This window comes from Castor canadensis, chromosome 5 (assembly GCF_047511655.1).
Source record: "Castor canadensis chromosome 5, mCasCan1.hap1v2, whole genome shotgun sequence".
Taxonomy (NCBI): Eukaryota; Metazoa; Chordata; class Mammalia; order Rodentia; family Castoridae; genus Castor; species Castor canadensis.
In genome coordinates this window covers 147623264-147641234 of record NC_133390.1, presented here as the reverse complement: position 1 = coordinate 147641234, position 17971 = coordinate 147623264, and the positions used below count along the sequence as shown (strand labels likewise).

Here is a 17971-nt window from a genome sequence, read left to right as displayed (position 1 = left end):
CAGAAGTAACTTTTGTCTTGCCTGTTGACTTCTGAGTTATATTGTCTCTCTCCAGTATCTTAAAGAATCTTCTAACAGTGGCTGAGGTAACAAGCTTCCTTTAGAAGTCAACATGAGAACCTTAGCATCTGAGAACAGGAGAGGGAAGATTCCACAAAGAACATGACGGCACTCTTATCTAAAGAAAAGGGAATGGTGGGTGGTAAGGGGAAAAGACTGCCAATTCCACTTCTGTGAGCTGTTCTGACTTTGGAGCTAAAGAAACCTAGTCTAGGCTGACCTTTTCTCTTGTACAGGACCCAAAGTACATGCAAACCATCCCTTTAATAAAAATGCCCCCAAATGGTGGGGCATTTCTGCAATTTCAGCAAGGTAGAGACAGGAGAATTGTGGGTTTCAGACCAGCTTGGGCTGCATAGTGAGACTTATCTCACAAAAATGTTTTTTCCACTGAGCACCTGCCAGGCAAGACTTTTTCACCCCTGCATCCATGACCTGTCATTGATGCATTTCTCCTCTGAACTCTCTTGTCTTATACCTTGTTTTAATACTCTGCTTATTGTAGCATTTGAGCAAGTAGGTAATCGTATTGAATTTGCTCACATATCCTCCCTAGAGACATTAACAATACAGTCAGCTAGGTCCCTCGGCATCCACAAATGAGGCTTCTTCCTACTTCTTCAGGCTACATTTGCCAACCCTCATGGGAAGTTTTTCTTTAAACAAGTCTGCAGCACTTATTTTAAATTTAACTAATCTGGTTAATTGTTAACAGAAGGAAAGGTTGAACAACAGAAAGCCTATGAAGAACACTGTAACACCTGATCAGTGGGTTGTAGGTTTTATGGTGTTTCTCCATTTGTCAGTGATGGAAGTGGCCTCCCACAATTGGAGATGGAATGTTCTGTGTTCAGGAATTTACACCATACCTAGACCTAACCTATTGGGATTAACATGCTCAATCGTGAGATTTTATTGAGAGACCTGGGAAAGTAGTCTTTCTTGTGATATGGATGATAGTACTGGTAGGTAATGAGCCTGGAGCTGTCAATTGTAACAGATAATTTGTTAAATTAAGATGTGTCATTATGCTAAGACCGTGGACAAGCACTGGGGAGCATGGAGCAATCTAGTATAACAGAAGGTAGTTTGACCCTATCTTGGATTGATGAATTTAAATTGAACATTTCTGGCACTTCTGAATTATCTTGTCTACAGGAACCATGAAATTGGAACATTTTATAAATAAAGTGACTTTTATATCAACAGCAAACAAGGAATGGAAAAGAAACCACTCTAGATGTTTCAAGCAGGAAAGGTTTAATATGGGGGTTGAGGTACTTGCAAAATGGTCTGAAAAGCTGGAGAACCAGGAATGGTGTAGCCACTTCTGGACTTTTGAGTTCAAGGGCACAACACTGTTACTATTGCTGCTACCACTTCCTCTAAAGTCTGTGTCCTTTAAATGTTTTCTTTTTCTGGCAGTGCTGGGGTTTGAACTCAGGACTTTGTGTTTGTAAGGCAGGTACTCTACCATTTCAGCCACACCTTTAGCACTTCTTGCTATGGTTATTTTTGAGATAGAGACCTGCTTTTTGCCAGGCTTGCCAGGACTGAAATCCTCCTGTTAGAAGCTTCCCTTCCTTACTGGGTTGGCAGAGGCACTGCACAATACTCAGCTTTTTTCTATTGAGATGGGGTCTCCTGAACTCCCTGCCTTGACTGGCTTTGAACCACAATACTACCAATTTTAGCCTTTCAGGTAGCTAGGATTACTTGTGTCTTTCAAATCTTGATTGGCCAGAGCAGTTGTGACAAGAAGATGACTGCTGCTCTTCAAATTTTTAGGTGCTTCACAGTGGTAAGTCCCAGACACCAAGAGTTACAGGAATGTAGTGTTTTGCCTTCTGTCCTCACTAACTGAATAAAGTAGGAGTGGAAATGTGCAGCGACAGTTATATATTACCATTTTTTTAAATAAATGGATTCTCCTCATATTTTATTAATGAAGTCCCTTTTTGTTCAGAAACCATCTATGATATCTTAATATAATGTTAAAATTAAATCTCACTTAACAGTGAGTTGCATTTTATTTTTGCTTTTTAAATTTACAGAGAGTAAAGATCATTTTTATATAAATTATGTGAGTTTTAACAAATGCATTGTGCCAGTAGCATACTTAAGATATAGAAGAGTTCCCCTTACTCCAAAAAAATTCCCATCTACTACCAGTTTGTACTCAAGTTTTCTCCCCGTTCATAACTCCTGGTCACCACTGATTTGTTTCATCACTACAAGCTTTGTTTTTTCCTTGTCATATAAAAGGAATTACAGTATCTGTTGAATCTGACAGTAGTGGAAGGCAATTGAGTTTCTTCTATGTTGTTACATGTACAGATAATCTGTATCTTCTTAAGGAGCAGTATCTTATTTTGCATGTATATTCCACTCATGACTTGTGTTTTGAGAGTATCACATATTTCCCTCTATTAATTTTCCTCCTTCCTGTCCTCTCCCTCCTTCCCTCCCTATATATATACAGGCCCTGAGTACCGCAAAAAATATTTTAAAAAGTTGTTGTAGTGTATGATTCCTGAATAGAGCAGGATATCAAGAAACGAAACTCCTCCCATTCTAATATTTAGACTAGGTGTGCTGCCTAGAATGTAGCAAGTGCCCATCTACAGCATCTCAAAGAGTCTTCCTAAAGATAGAAATAGTTTCGAATGAATTGTTGCTGATTGGTTCCAGACTAGATCAAAAAGGCCAGTGACGCCTACCCAAATTTTCATTTGTAAAATATGGAATCATTTTGGGCTGTAAAGAGTTAGGTTCCTTTCCCAAGAGTCACATTACTATTTATGATGCACTTTTTTTTTTCTTGACATTACTGGGGATTGAACTCAGGGCTTCCCACTTGCTAGACAAGCACTATACGACTTGAGCCACACTCCCACTCCTTGTTTTTTACTTTTAGTTTACTTTCCAGATAGAGTCTTTTTCTATTACCCAGAGGCCTAAGATCAAGATCCTCCTACCTCTGCTTGACAAGTAGCTGGGATTACAAGTATACACTACCACACCCAGCTTGTAACTGATATTAGAGTCTTGCTAACTTTTTTTCCCAGACTGGCCCAAACCATGATCCTCCTGTCTCCACCTTTTGAGTAGCTGGGATTACAGAGTATGGAACTTTTGAATGCTGGTAACAAAATCTACTCTTATGATCACTAACTTTTAGCTTTTCCTTTGCAAATAAGCTTAATGACATTGACTTCATTGGTGCTATTTTGTATGTATATACTTATGTGCATCAATAATTAAGTGCTTGTATAATTAAGATGATACCTGATTATCCAGATTACTGACCCCCACCAACCATTCCTGAACAATGAGAGACATGAGCACATAATGCCTCCCCGTGAGAATGCTAATCATAAACCTTGGGTTCTTCCAAGAAAGGTTGCTACATGGCAAATGCAGTAGAATTCCTTATAACACTTGTGCCTACAGTCACAAGTCACAATGCATATCCAGGCTTACTAAATTAGTGGGGCTTTTTAAGCATGTGGGCCTATTGAATTTTCAAGGGAGGTGATTTGACCTGATGTATACAAACCTTCTTAACACAGAACTTTGTTGCTATGAGGTTCTGCTATGTCATTTGAAAATAATTTGATGAAATTTAATCAGATTAAGGCCATGGACCAAAAATATTACATCAAGTGCTTTAATAGACATGCTCTGCTACTGAGGGTGCTTACTGGCAACACAGATCCAAGATGCTGCATTACTAATGCTTGACATTGAACATCATGGTAGCTGCAGGTCTCCAACTCTCCAACCTGGCTCCTCAGGGGTCTGTCTCTCCTTCCCATCTCCTTGCCGCCATTATTTCCCCCCACCCTGTTAAATGTGAGCTTGGATAGCATTGTTTTAGCACTTCCTAAGCACATATCATGGTGGCAAGTCATACACTTATTTGGATCCTTGCAAAGCAGTCTGTAGGAGCTGTGTCTCAGGGGGATGAATGTACCGATCCTGAGAGTGAATAGGTGGGAGTGGAAGAGGCTTCATAGTGAATATACCCTTAAAAAAATGGCCTTTGGGCCCTCAGAGTTTGCTCACTATTACTAGTGAACTTAACTTACCTGTAGGCTTCTAGTTATAGGCATGATTTTTCTCTCTTCATTTTGCACAATGTTGGATACACAGCAGGTACTTTCTGTACAGGAAAGACTATAAAGTTGCATGAGAGCAAAATGCATCCATGTAATTCAGACAAAGCTGCAAAATCAGCAGGAAGGTGGAAACCTTTGGTTGGTTTTTATTGTCCAGATATATTTATTAAAAACAATGTCTTGAATGTTAAGACATAAGTCAAGTACCATGCAGGAAAGTAGTGCTATACCTGCTTTTGCAAAGCATATAACCAATGGTAAATTACCTTCAGATTGAGGATAGAATGATGCCACAGCCACTTTTATTATTACTCTTTGTAAGACCTTCTTCTAAGTCATTGCTATATCAATTCCTTTAATCCTCAAAACTGGTTTGTTGAACTAGGTACTTTGTTCCCATTTTACAAGTAATGGAAAAAAAGGTTAAGTAAAGTGTTGAAGATCACATAGCTATAAAATGTGTGCCTTTTATTTGAACCTGTACAGTCTGACTGCAGATCCTGTACTTATACATACTTGAATCTGCTGGTTAGGTAAGAGACACGGGGGATCCCATGAGCCTCTCCATTCTGAGTTGTGGGTTAGAGAAGTCTTCTTACAGTTGCTGTTGAGTGTGCTGAGTTATGGATGATGGGTAGGTAATAGCCAAGTGAAGAAGGAAGAAGAGATGCAGGAATGTTCTGTTGGATGGTATAGCATACACACAAATGGTTGTGGTTGGAGTGTGTTTGTGTGTTTGGGGTGGAGTAATAAAAGTATGATGCTAGAGCCAAATTATGCAAGACTTTGTTTTTTTTTATTTTTTTATTATTCTTATGTGCATACAATGCTTGGGTCAATTCTCCGCCCTGCCCCCACCCCCTCCCTTACCACCCAGTCCACCCCCTCCCTCTCTCCCCTACCCCCAGCAGAAACTATTTTGCTCTTATCTCTAATTTTGTTGAAGAGAGAGTATAAGCAATAATAGGAAGGAACAAGGGGTTTTGCTAGTTGAGATAAGGATAGCTATACAGGGAGTTGACTCACATTAAGCATAATTTCCTGTGCAGGTGTGTTACCTTCTAGATTAATTCTTTTTGATCTAGCCTTTTCTCTAGTTCCTGGTCCCCTTCTCCTATTGGCCTCAGTTGCTTTTAAGGTATCTGCTTTAGTTTCTCTGCATTAAGGGCAACAAATGCTAGCTAATTTTTTAGGTGTCTTACCTATCCTCACCCCTCCCTTGTGTGCTCTCACTTTTATCATGTGCTCAAAGTCCAATCCCATTGTTGTGTTTGCCTTGATCTAATGTCCACATATGAGGGAGAACATAGGATTTTGGGTCTTTTGGGCCAGGCTAACCTCACTCAGAATGATGTTCTCCAATTCCATCCATTTACCAGCAAATGATAACATTTCATTCTTCTTCATGGCTGCATAAAATTCCATTGTGTATAGATACCACATTTTCTTAATCCATTCGTCAGTGGTGGGGCATCTTGGCTGTTTCCATAACTTGGCTATTGTGAATTGTGTCGCAATAAACATGGGTGTGCAGGTGACTCTGGAGTAACCTGTGTCACAGTCTTTTAGGTATATCCCCAAGAGTGGTATTGCTGGATCAAATGGGAGATCAATGTTTAGCTTTTTAAGTAGCCTCCAAATTTTTTTCCAGAGTGGTTGTACTAGTTTACATTCCCACCAACAGTGTAAGAGGGTTCCTTTTTCCCCCGTATCCTCGCCAACACCTGTTGTTGGTGGTGTTGCTAATGATGGCTATTCTAACAGGGGTAAGGTGGAATCTTAGTGTTTTAATTTGCATTTCCTTTATTGCTAGAGATGGTGAGCATTTTTTCATGTGTTTTTCGGCCATTTGGATTTCTTCTTTTGAGAAAGTTCTGTTTAGTTCACTTGCCCATTTCTTTATTGGTTCATTAGTTTTGGGAGAGTTTAGTTTTTTAAGTTCCCTATATATTCTGGTTATCAGTCCTTTGTCTGATGTGTAGCTGGCAAATATTTTCTCCCACTCTGTGGGTGTTCTCTTCAGTTTAGAGACCATTTCTTTTGATGAACAGAAGCTTTTTAGCTTTATGAGGTCCCATTTATCTATGCTATCTCTTAGTTGCTGTGCTGCTGGGGTTTCATTGAGAAAGTTCTTACCTATACCTACTAACTCCAGAGTGTTTCCTACTCTTTCCTGAGATACCACATTTTCTTGATCCATTCGTCAGTAGTGGGGCCTCTTGGCTTTTTCCATAAGTTGGCTATTGTGAGTAGTGCTGCAATAAACATGGGTGTGCAGGTGCCTCTGGAGTTACCTGTGTCACAGTCTTTTGGGTATATCCCCAAGAGTGGTATTGCTGGATCAAATGGTAGATCAATATCTAGCTTTTTAAGTAGCCTCCAAGTTTTTTTCCAGAGTGGTTGTACAAGTTTACATTCCCACCAACAGTGTAAGAAGGTTCCTTTTTCCCCCTCATCCTCGCCAACACCTGTTGTTGGTGGTGTTGCTAATGATGGCTATTCTAACAGGGGTGAGGTGGAATCTTAGTGTGGTTTTAATTTGCATTTCCTTTATTGCTAGAGATGGTGAACATTTTTTCATGTGTTTTTTTTGCCATTTGAATTTCTTCTTTAGAAAGTTCTATTTAGTTCACTTTCCCATTTCTTACCTATACCTACTAACTCCAGAGTATTTCCTACTCTTTCCTGTACCAGCGTTAGAGTTTGGGGTCTGATATTAAGCTCCTTGATCCATTTTCAGTTAATCTTGGTATAGGGTGATATACATGGATCTAGTTTCAGTTTTTTGCAGACTGCTAACCAGTTTTCCCAGCAGTTTTTGTTTAAGAGGCTGCTTTTTCTCCATCGTATATTTTTAGCACCTTTGTCAAAGATAAGTTGTCTGGCTTCATATCTGGGTCCTCTATTCTGTTCCACTGGTCTTCATGTCTGTTTTTGTGCCAGTACCATGCTGTTTTTATTGTTATTGCTTTGTAATAAAGTTTGAAGTCAGATATTGTGATACCTCCAGCATTGTTCTTTTGACTGAGTATTGCCTTGGCTATTCATGTCCTCTTGTGTTTCCATATAAATTTAACAGTAGATTTTTCGATCTCTTTAATGAATGTCATTGGAATTTTGATGGGAATTGCATTAAACATGTAGATTACTTTGGGGAGTATCGACATTTTTACTCTGTTGATTCTACCAATCCATGAGCATGGGAAATATCTCCACTTTCTATAGTCTTCCTTAATCTCTTTCTTCAGAAGTGTATAGTTTTCCTTGTAGAGGTCTTTCACATGTTTTGTTAGGTTTACAGCTGGGTATTTGATTTTTTTTGAGGCTATTGTAAATGGAATTGTTTCATACATTCCTTTTCAGTTTTTTCATTATTGTTGTATAGACATGCTCATGATTTTTCTATGTTGATTTTATATCCTGCTACCTTGATGTAGCTATTTATGGTGTCTAGGAGCTTCTGAGTAGTTTTTTGGGTCTTTAAGGTATAGGATCATGTTGTCTGCAAATCAGGATATTTTGACAGTTTCTTTCCCTATTTGTATTCCTTTTATTCCTTCTTGTTGCCTAATTGCTCTGGCTAGGAATTCCAGTACTATGTTGAATAGGAGTGGAGATAGTGGGCATCCTTGTCTGGTTCCTGATTTTAGAGGGAATGGTTTCAGTTTTTCTCTGTTAAGTATAATGCTGGCTGTAGGTTTGTCATATATAGCTTTTATAATGTTGAGGTACTTTCCTTCTATTCCTAGTTTTCTTAGAAGTTTTATCATGAAATGGTGTTTTATCTTATCAAAGGCTTTTTCTGCATCTATTGAGATGATCAAGTGGTTTTTGTCTTTGCTTCTGTTAATGTGGTTTATTACATTTATTGATTTTCGTATATTGAACCACCCCTGCATCCCTGTGATGAAGCCTACTTGGTCGTGGTGAATAATCTTTTTGATGTGTTGTTAAATTCAGTTTGCCATTATTTTGTTGAGGATATTTGCGTCAATGTTCATTAAGGAGATTGGCCTATAGTTCTCCTTTTTGGAGGTGTCTTTGCCTGGTTTTAGGATAAATGTAATACTGGCTTCGTAAAATGTGTTAGGCAGTTTTCCTTTGCTTTCTATTTCGTGGAACAGTTTAAGGAGGGTTGGTATCAGTTCTTCTTTAAAGGTCTGATAGAATTCAGCAGAGAATCCATCAGGTCCTGGACTTTTCTTTTTGGGGAGACTCTTGATTGCTGCTTCAATTTCATTTTGTGTTATAGATCTATTCAGGTGATTAATGTCCTCTTGGTTCAGTTTTGGATGATCATATGTATCTAGAAATCTGTCCATTTCTTTTAGATTTTCAAATTTATTTGAATATAGGTTCTCGAAGTAGTCTCTGATGATGTCTTGGACTTCCATGGTGTTTGTTATTATCTCCCCTTTTGCATTCCTGATTCTACTAATTTGGGTTTTTTCTCTCCTCATTTTAGTGAGGTTTGCCAGGGGTCTGTCGATCTTGTTCATTTTTTTTTCAAAGAAGCAACTTTTTGTTTCATTAATTCTTTGTGTGGTTTTTTTGGTTTCTACTTCATTGATTTCAGCTCTTATTTTTATTATTTCTTTCCTTCCATTTGTTTTGGGATTTGCTTGTTCTTGTTTTTCTAGGAGTTTGAGATGTATCATTAGGTCATTGATTTAGGATCTTTCAGTCTTTTTAATATATGCACTCATGGCTATAAATTTTCCTCTCAGGACTGCCTTTGCTGTGTCCCATAGGTTCCGGTAGGTTGTGTTTTCATTTTCATTGACTTCCAGGAACTTTTTAATTTCCTCTTTTATTTCACCAATGACCCATTGTTCATTAAGTAATGAGTTATTCAGTTTCCAGCTATTTGCATGTTTTTTGTCTTTACTTTTGTTGTTGAATTCTAGTTTTATTACATTGTGATCAGATAGTATGCACGGTATAATTTCTATTTTCTTATATTTGCTGAGGCTTGCTTTGTGCCCTAGGATATGATCTATTTTGGAGACGGTTCTGTGGGCTGCTGAGAATGTATATTGTGTAGAAGTTGGATGAAATGTTCTGTAGACATCAAGTAGGTCCATTTGATCTATTGTATATTTTAGATCTTGGATTTCTTTATTGATTTTTTGTTTGGATGACCTATCTATTGATGATAATGGGGTGTTAAAATCTCCTACAACCACTGTATGCTTTTAGGTCTTTCAGGGTATGTTTGATGAAATTGGGTGCGTTGACATTGGGTGCATATAGGTTGATAATTGTTATTTCCTTTTGTTCTATTTCCCCTTTTATTAATATGGAATGTCCTTTATCTCGTTGGTCAATGTAGATTTGAAGTCTACTTTGTCAGAGATAAGTATTGCTACTCCTGCCTGTTTTCGGGGGCCATTGGCTTGGTAAATCTTCTCCAGCCTTTTATCCTAAGCCTATGCTTATTTCTGTTGGTGAGATGGGTCTCCTGTAAGCAACAAATTGTTGGATCTTCCTGTTTAATCCATTTAGTCAAGTGGTACCTTTTGATGGGTGAATTAAGTCCGTTAACACTAAGTGTTAGTACTGATAGGTATGTGGTGATTCTTGTCATTTAGTTGTCTTAGTTTTTTGAAGGTTTCATTGTGTGTACCTAAGTTGAGGTTAATCTCTACTTTTTGCCTTTTCTTTTCCTGTGGTTTGGTACTGCCTGTCCTTTCATGGTTATGTTGGGTTTCACTTTCTGTGTTCAGAATCTCTTGAAGAATCTTTTGTAGTGGTGGCTTTGTGATCACATATTGTTTTAGGTTCTGCTTATCATGGAAGACTTTTATTGCTCCATCTATTTTGAATGATAGCTTTGCTGGGTAGAGTATCCTGGGGTTGAAGTTATTTTCATTCAGTGCCTAGAAGATCTCACCCCACGCTCTTCTTGCTTTTAATGTTTCTGTTGAGAAGTCTGCTGTGATTTTGATGGGTTTACCTTTGTATGTTATTTGTTTTTTCTCTCTTACAGCCTTCAATATTCTTTCCCTAGTTTCTGAACTTGTTGTTTTAATGATGATATGTCGTGGGGTAGTTCTGTTTTGATCTGGTCTGTTTGGTGTTCTGGAGGCCTCTTGCATCTGTATGGGAATATCTTTCTCTAGATTTTGGAAATTTTCTGTTATTATTTTGTTGAATATATTACGCATTCCCTTTGCTTGTACCTCTTCTCCTTCTTCAATGCCCATGATTCTCAATATGCAAGACTTTGTTAAGCTGAGTCACTGAATGTGGGCATTTATCTTGTGGAAGGACTTTAATCAGGTGACATGATAAAACCTGTATTTTTAGAGAATTTTTTTGAATTCCTGGTAGAGATTGCAGGAAAGTGTCAGGGAAGACTTCAAGCTGAAAGCTTAACTGGGAGCTTTATCAGCAGCCCAGAAAAGGGGTGCTGTAGACTCAACTTTGGGTGGGAAGAGGAATGGGCAAATTCCAGAGGCACTGAGGGAGTAGAATCAACAGCAGTATAGGTGAGAGGAGTCAGAGGGAGGAGTTGACTTCAGAGTATTTTAAAGAATAAAATTTGAATTTCATAGTTTCTGTTACAGGCCAGCATTTCATTGTTCTTACAGTCCATGTCCCTATAAAAAGGGAATGAAATGCAACAGCAAGATTAAAGAACTTATATTAGCCTTCTCTAGCATAATGGGTGCCATACTCCTGAGGTGTTAAGACTGAGCAGATTCAGACCCTATTCCACTTAGACAGTACATACAAACACACGTTTGACATGGCATTATATATGAGCCGTCATGTGTATGGTTGGGAATGGCAAAACTATTTCTATGGGCTTTGGTTAATGCATCTTTATAATTGGAAATTCTATACTTAAACTTAACAGAGTATTGTAGAGAAAACTCTTCTGTCCTGTGAAAACTGTGCCATGTGCCTTTCTCCCTCCTTGATTCTAATATGGGATACCTGGGCAATAGAAACTGTACTTCTTTGGAGGGCTTCTTTGCTGACTGACTAGTTGTATTTACTGCTCAAGGGAGCAGGTAAAAGTATAAGAAAGATATTGCTCTACTTAAGGCACTTGAAAGAATTTTTTCCCATTTGGAACACTGAAGGCTCTTTAGAATTTTACCCATATTTTGAAAATACTGATATCTGCAACCATGCAAACAATTATTTATACTTCTTATGAAATAATATTGCTTGGCGGGGAGGAAATGGGTAACATATTATTAAACGAAACCCTATTCATTTGAGGCAAATAGAATTTTTTTAAAAAAGAGCTACCTGTTTATGGAGTGCTCACTTTGTCCAGATATGGTGCTAGCTGCTTAGCACTCATTATCTCATGACCTTCCAAGAGGAGAGCAATGATAAGATTTTTTCCCCCACAGGTGACAAAAGTAAAATTGGGAACCTTCTGTTTATGTTATGGTTTGGATATAAAATGGTCCCAAAAACTTATATATGAAAGGCTTAGTTCCCAGCTGGTGGTAATATTGAGATGTGAGTGGATCTTGAGGGTGTTAACTTCATCAATAGATTAATGAGTTAATAGCTAAATGGACTATTAGGAGGTAGGACTTGGCTAGAGGAAGTGGGTCACTGCGGCATGCCTTTGAAGGGTATACCTTGTCCCCAGACTTTTCTTCCCTATCCCATCTCTCTATCTCTCCTCTCTGCTTCCTGACCACAATGAGGTGATCCCCTTCCATCGCTATGCCCTCTGCCCTGATGTTTCTGCCTTTTGATAGGCCTAATGGAACTAACTGGCCATGGACTGAAACCATAAGCTCAAATAAATCTTCCTACTTAAAGATTTGCCCAGGCATTTTGTCATAGAGATGAAAAGCTGCTGATAACTTACTTTTAACTTACTTTTCCAGTGCTGTATATATAAGGAAAGGATGAAGGTGAATTTGGACCTAGTGATTCAGATTTCAGAGTTTATGCTTTTAACCAATACACTGTAGTTTAAGATGCATGTTAGACTGTTTCGGGGGAGAATGCAGTAGGAAGATCAGAAAGATGAAGGAGGAAGGGAAAAGGATAGGAAAAGTGTTGCATAGGTGGGTTAGCTCCTGAACAAAGAGGGCAACAAATACATAATGGTTCAAAGATGGCTCAAGTTTATGTTTTGCTCATCTAGGCAGGTGATAGAGTTGGTGTGGCTGCCAGGTATTCACAGCTACTCAAGAATCCAGGTTATCTTGATCATGTAGCTTCCAAGTTCAGCTGGGGATGAGCTCAGCTACAAGTTGTAAATCACAAGGAGGAATGAGCATGTTGGAGAAGATTTTCTGAGCCAGCCCTAGATTGACACAAATCACTTCCACTCAACATTTAGAGGTTAGGATCCAGGTGTGGGCCTCAGAACAGGAGAAATACATGGAATTTTCTGAACTGCCAGGAAACACTTGGTCATGAACCCCTGTTAGAATCAAGTCTCTTCTGGGAGAGAGGGATTATTGTCTCATTTTACAAAGCAAAGAATTGGGACGTGAGTATTTGTCCAAGGCCATGGCTGTTGGGTGATAGAGCTCAAATCCAGCCTGGTTTTTGTTCCCTTATTCAGCCTCATTCTTTTTTCCCATCATTCCATGCACATTGTTTCCGTCTCTTGCTCACTGCCGTACTCCAGACCTGTCAAATCCCTTGGTTGTGCAGTTACATGGTAAAGGCTGAGAAGCCTTGCACCAGGTTCTTGGGAGCCACTTCTCAATCTAATCCTGTTGTGTGAGGGTCACCTTCCTTCCATGCATGAGAAGAAGGGGATTTGGTGTATGTTTGCCATACAGGATTATAATCACTCACATCAAATTTCAGCCTTTATGAAGAGTAAACATATTTAACCTAGAAAGGACTACTTAGCAACATAATATTGAAAGACTGTTCAGCCTATTTTTTGAAAAGCATGAGCTGTTTCCATAGATAAGCCAAACAGGCCAGAGCAAAACAGAGGAAAAAGAGCTTTTCTGTTTTGATTGTGGATAATGATTTGATTTTCTGAAAAAAACAATTTTTTTTTCTTTCCCTGAGAACATAAGAAACTGAGTTCTTACACTCAGCCCAAGCAGTTTCCCTTCTACAGTATATGGTTAGGATTTTCCTATCAATCCATCTCACCTTAAATTCCAAATTCTCGGCGGTACCCCAGTTCCCAGCTTATCTGTTAACCTTGCACTATTGTTCCAAAAGTATGACTGTTGGTTAGAGTCTTAATAGTTGTGTCAGGGAGGGTCTTTTTTCTTGTGTGACCAGATTCCTTGTGAGTTGCATGATCATAACTTGCTTTAGGGAAAACTTTTACTGGAAAGAAGGGGGAAGGGGAGTACTTGCTCAGGGGCCCCAAATGCCATGACAGTTGACACGGACATCCTTCCTGTGTCAGGGTAATGTAGTCTGAAGGTCCCAGCTTAAGGGACACACAGAACAGACATTACTGTTGTGAAACAATGAAACTGTTTTCTGGAAGTTTTGCTCTCTTGATCTTTTCACTCTGTGTCTGTGATTTTCTTAGAATAAATACGTCAGGAACAGTACCTCGGGTCCAGTGTATGACCTTGTGTGCTCACAACATGTCTTATTGCCTTAGAAGGTAACTGTATGCTATTTTTATTCAATTAAATCTCACAAGCCACTCAGAACTAATGTTTCCATCTTGCTTTTTTGGAGAGTTGAACATTGAGAACAAATGTGCTTAAAGTCAGAGCAAACCATTCCAGTTGTGTGGACTCTCCTGGTTACAAGTCTGTTCTTTAGCTCACAGAGGGTGAGAAGAGTTGCTTGAAAACTTTAAGACTTTACTATGTGTCAGTGACCTACTACAAGCTTAAATGCTCTGTAAATCAAGGAAGGGGTTTTCCATTTTTATGCTAATGTATTTTGTTATAGTCAAATTGAAAAAGAGTTGATATTGATGTTCCGTTGGCAGAGTTTACAGGTAGGATTTGATTTGTAACAACAGCATTGCCCAAAATGGTGTACATCGCTGAGACAGGATATCCAGAAACTAAATTTTCAAGTACTTTCACTGAAGAGATGCACAGAAAATATTTATAAAGTTTCAAAATTACATTCTAAGTAAGATTCAAGAAAAGGTATTTTCTTACTAATTCATTCATGGTTTATTCTGATAGGCTGTCTCAGAACAATGATAGCTGCTGAGCATGCTTTTACTCATTGCTTAGCACTGTGCTCAGCTTTCTGCATGCAATATCACTTATCGCTTAGTACAACCAAGGCGAGGAATGAGCGGGTAAATATCGTTACCTCCAACTTACGGCTTAAGGGAGCTGCATAGGATCTCACAGCAAGCAAACATGAGAGCTGGGTCTCCACTGTTGTCTACGCAGTAATTGAGTTATCACCAGATGGCAGGCGACATGCAAAATGAATATTGCCCTGACATGCCCTGATGACTACAGGTTATCTCACTCACACAATACCTCTTAAGCAAGATGGTTAATGACTTTATGCAACTGTGGGTAAACTGGGGATATGCCATTTGGTTAGAAAATGGGAAAATTTCTAAGGGCAGATTATGAACTGAAACATAAAATGAGATAATTCACTTGCTCTTTTATTCTTTCATCTGTATGTTTTATCTGTAAGTATATATTTGAATTCTTCCTGTGTGCAAAGTATTATGTAGGCTATGCAAAAATGAATAAACATTTTTGTGTATTCTAAAAGTTATTTCAGATTTGTGCATGAGCTTGGAATAATTATAGTGCTATTTAAAAACACTCCTCACCTTGAGAAACAGTCACCACAACATAAAAAGTGTGAGATTCAAGGCAGGGAAGATTAGGAAATTTCAAGGGATAAGTGATATTTTTATAAATAGGATTTCAGAATGGAGAGTTGAGTGGCGTAGGGGATGGATTCATTTTAGGCAGAGAGAACAATAGGGAAAATAGAGAAGGTGACTAAAAGAAATTTAGCTGAAATTTGAGGTATGAAAAATACTTCAGATGCATCAACAGTTGACTTTCTAAGCAACTTCCAAGTTCTTTCATCATTTTGATTATCTGTTATGGAAATTAGAGTTTTTTAATCCAAATAAGAGATCATTTAAAAATTATATGTGAACCAGAGCATCACTTTGTATCTTATGAGTCTTTATTATAATTATCAAATTTACTATAATTATCAAAAAGTAATTTTTTTAAAGATTCAGAAAGTACATACAAGTATATATATATATATATATATATATATATATATATATATATATATATATAAAACTTGGCAGGAAACCACCAAATGAATCTGGTAGCTGATGTTTGTGAAATTTTTTCCTTCAACTCTCTTGTATTTTGTCTCCATGCATCTTTTTGAATAGGTGAAATCATGTATTACGTTCCACCTTTTCATTTAAAATAATAGTACAAGCTATTACCCAGCATAAGAAAAGCTCTTTGGAACCATGGTGTTTAATGGCCTTGTACTGTTTCATCTTTTGGCTTTGTCACAGTTGACTTTATCCTGCCCTATTGCTGGAGGTTTTGAGTATTCCATGTTTTCTGCTGCTGTAAACAGACGTCTGTTGGCCAACTTAACCCTTTGCATTTTGCAGCTGGTAAAGCCAAGGCACTTGAAACAAAGCTGAGATGAAGAATGACTTGTTCAACTACTGTTAACCAGAAGGAGCTGTGAGACTTGTGTGCACAAAACAGCTGCCTGAACAGAGAACAAGAATGTCTTCTAGGGTAACAATTAATTAGCAACTTAGGTCCTGTCCTGGAAGAAGTTCACTGACTTTGTGGCTCCCGGGCAGGTGACTTGTATTTCAAAGTCCTTTCTTAGATACTTTTCTCATTTCTTGGGGAAGTTTGGATTTTTAGTAAAGGGTCCAAACACTGGCTCTTTAGGTTGGATTTCCTAGTGGAGAAGAATGAGTCAAGGAGACCTATTCAAAGGGCAAAGATTCTGCTCTCTGTTTGACCTGAAAAATGGAATACAGAGGGAGGTGGATAAGATGGGGAGGGAGGTGAAAGACCCTTCCTAACATCAGTGGCTTTCTTATCCCTTCTAGTTGGCATTAGCAACCAGGGAGGGGCTTTCTCCTTAGTAGGAAACAGGGCAAGAAAAGTCAATGCATGCCTTGCCTATATTTTTAGTGTTGTTGAACACCCATGCTTCTGACTTGATCATTGTATATTGTGAGCCTGGTATGTTTTTCTTTGGTTGTTCTTGTCTTTGGTCCTTTCTTTCCTTTAGGAAATTTCATTCTAGGAGAAGATAATTGAATTGGAGGGAAACACAGATCCTCACTGAGCCTGCTGCAGTCAGTTCAGCTGTAAATGGGTTGTAAACCCCAGCAGAAGGTGGTGCTTTGGCACTGTGCTTTCCTGTGCTGAACATGTGTTGGTAATAACACTGCCTGGAGGCATACTTGTGTTACGGTGCAGCAGAGGAAGGAGACAGGAAGGAGACTCTTAGCTTAGGGCAAAGAAACATCTGTTCCATGGGACCAAAAGAATTAAAAAAAAAAAAAAAAAGAGATGTAGCACATTTTACATAATAGATGCTGTTTTGAAAGTTTCTCCAGAATTAATTTCCCACATTAAATCATGTTTCAGACATTCTCAGGAACTTCGCTTTTTAAAAGAACTGTTAAATCTTTTAGAGAAGGCGGAATTTCATAACACTTAAGTGTCCTAACTCCGGGATGAGACTGTCTTTGTTTAAATATTGGCTCCACCATTTAGTAGCTATGAGACTGTGGACAAGTGATGTAATTGTTTGAGGCCTTAGTTTGCCTCTCTGCAAAACCAAGACAGCGACAGCACCTGTCACAAAGCATCTTTATGCAGATTAGAGAGGAGAGAACATTTAGAATACAGTCAAGTTAAATATTGAAAATTTTTCTATTAATCTGCAGATTAGCAAGTGATATCAGGCATATAAAATAAAATTTTGGAACAGTATTTTTCTTGCTCTGAGCCAGGTCTAGGCACATTAGCATATTCAAAATAATTAATCATTTTTAAGTAAAAATTATACAATGAAAATGATCCAAACTAAGACAATTTCAACTGAACTATGAATCTAAATATATGTATGAATACAACTGAATTCTAAAATGTTTTATTATCCCATAACATTTTATTACCTAAATTTCCTCATAAACTATTGGTTCTTGTATTTAAAATGATAATATGTTGTCTTATGTGTGTTGCTGAATGTTTTGCAAAATTAAATTGGGTTTAAATTAAATTTTAGGTTTCTTAGAAAATTGTCTTTTGTTAGGTACTTGTTTTTCCTTTTTTTTTAGTTTGATCGCAAAATGTCATTGATGCACTAAACACACTTAAATTTCAATAAATATTACATGATTGTATTATTTATCTAGATATCAATTTAATAACAATATAAGGTACATAAGTTAAACAAAAGTAAAGTGTTCAGAAGGGAAAAATACAGCTAAATGTTATAAATGTCTATTATGCATTCCCTGCTATAAAATGCTATTATAAAATCCAGATGCCCTCACTCAGAACCTTAGTCATTCTTGAGTGTCATATAATCTTTGCCTTATTCCTTCCTCTGAGGAGAAAAGAAGCCTTCAAAAAGAACAGTCTTGGACAAAGCAAGGCCTGACATCAAAAGGGATCTAGAGTAAAATGAAACACACAGCTTTGTTATCACATGGCATGACGACCATCGTTTCTTTCCTCATTCAAAGTTCTCTCCTCCCTCAAAGTTTCACTAGTCATCCTGTTGCTGCAAGCCTCAGGATTTGGAGACACAAACAGGAGAGAGTCAAACGCAAATAAAATACAAATCTCCCTGTCAGGTTGCTCACT

The 17971-nt window shown here is 38.0% G+C and overlaps 1 protein-coding gene across 14 annotated transcripts in view; it reads left to right on the top strand.

Annotated features, from left to right (window-relative positions):
- Window positions 1-17971, top strand: part of Plcb4 (phospholipase C beta 4) — a 381620-nt gene that overhangs the window by 197225 nt on the left and 166424 nt on the right. The window lies entirely within an intron of this gene.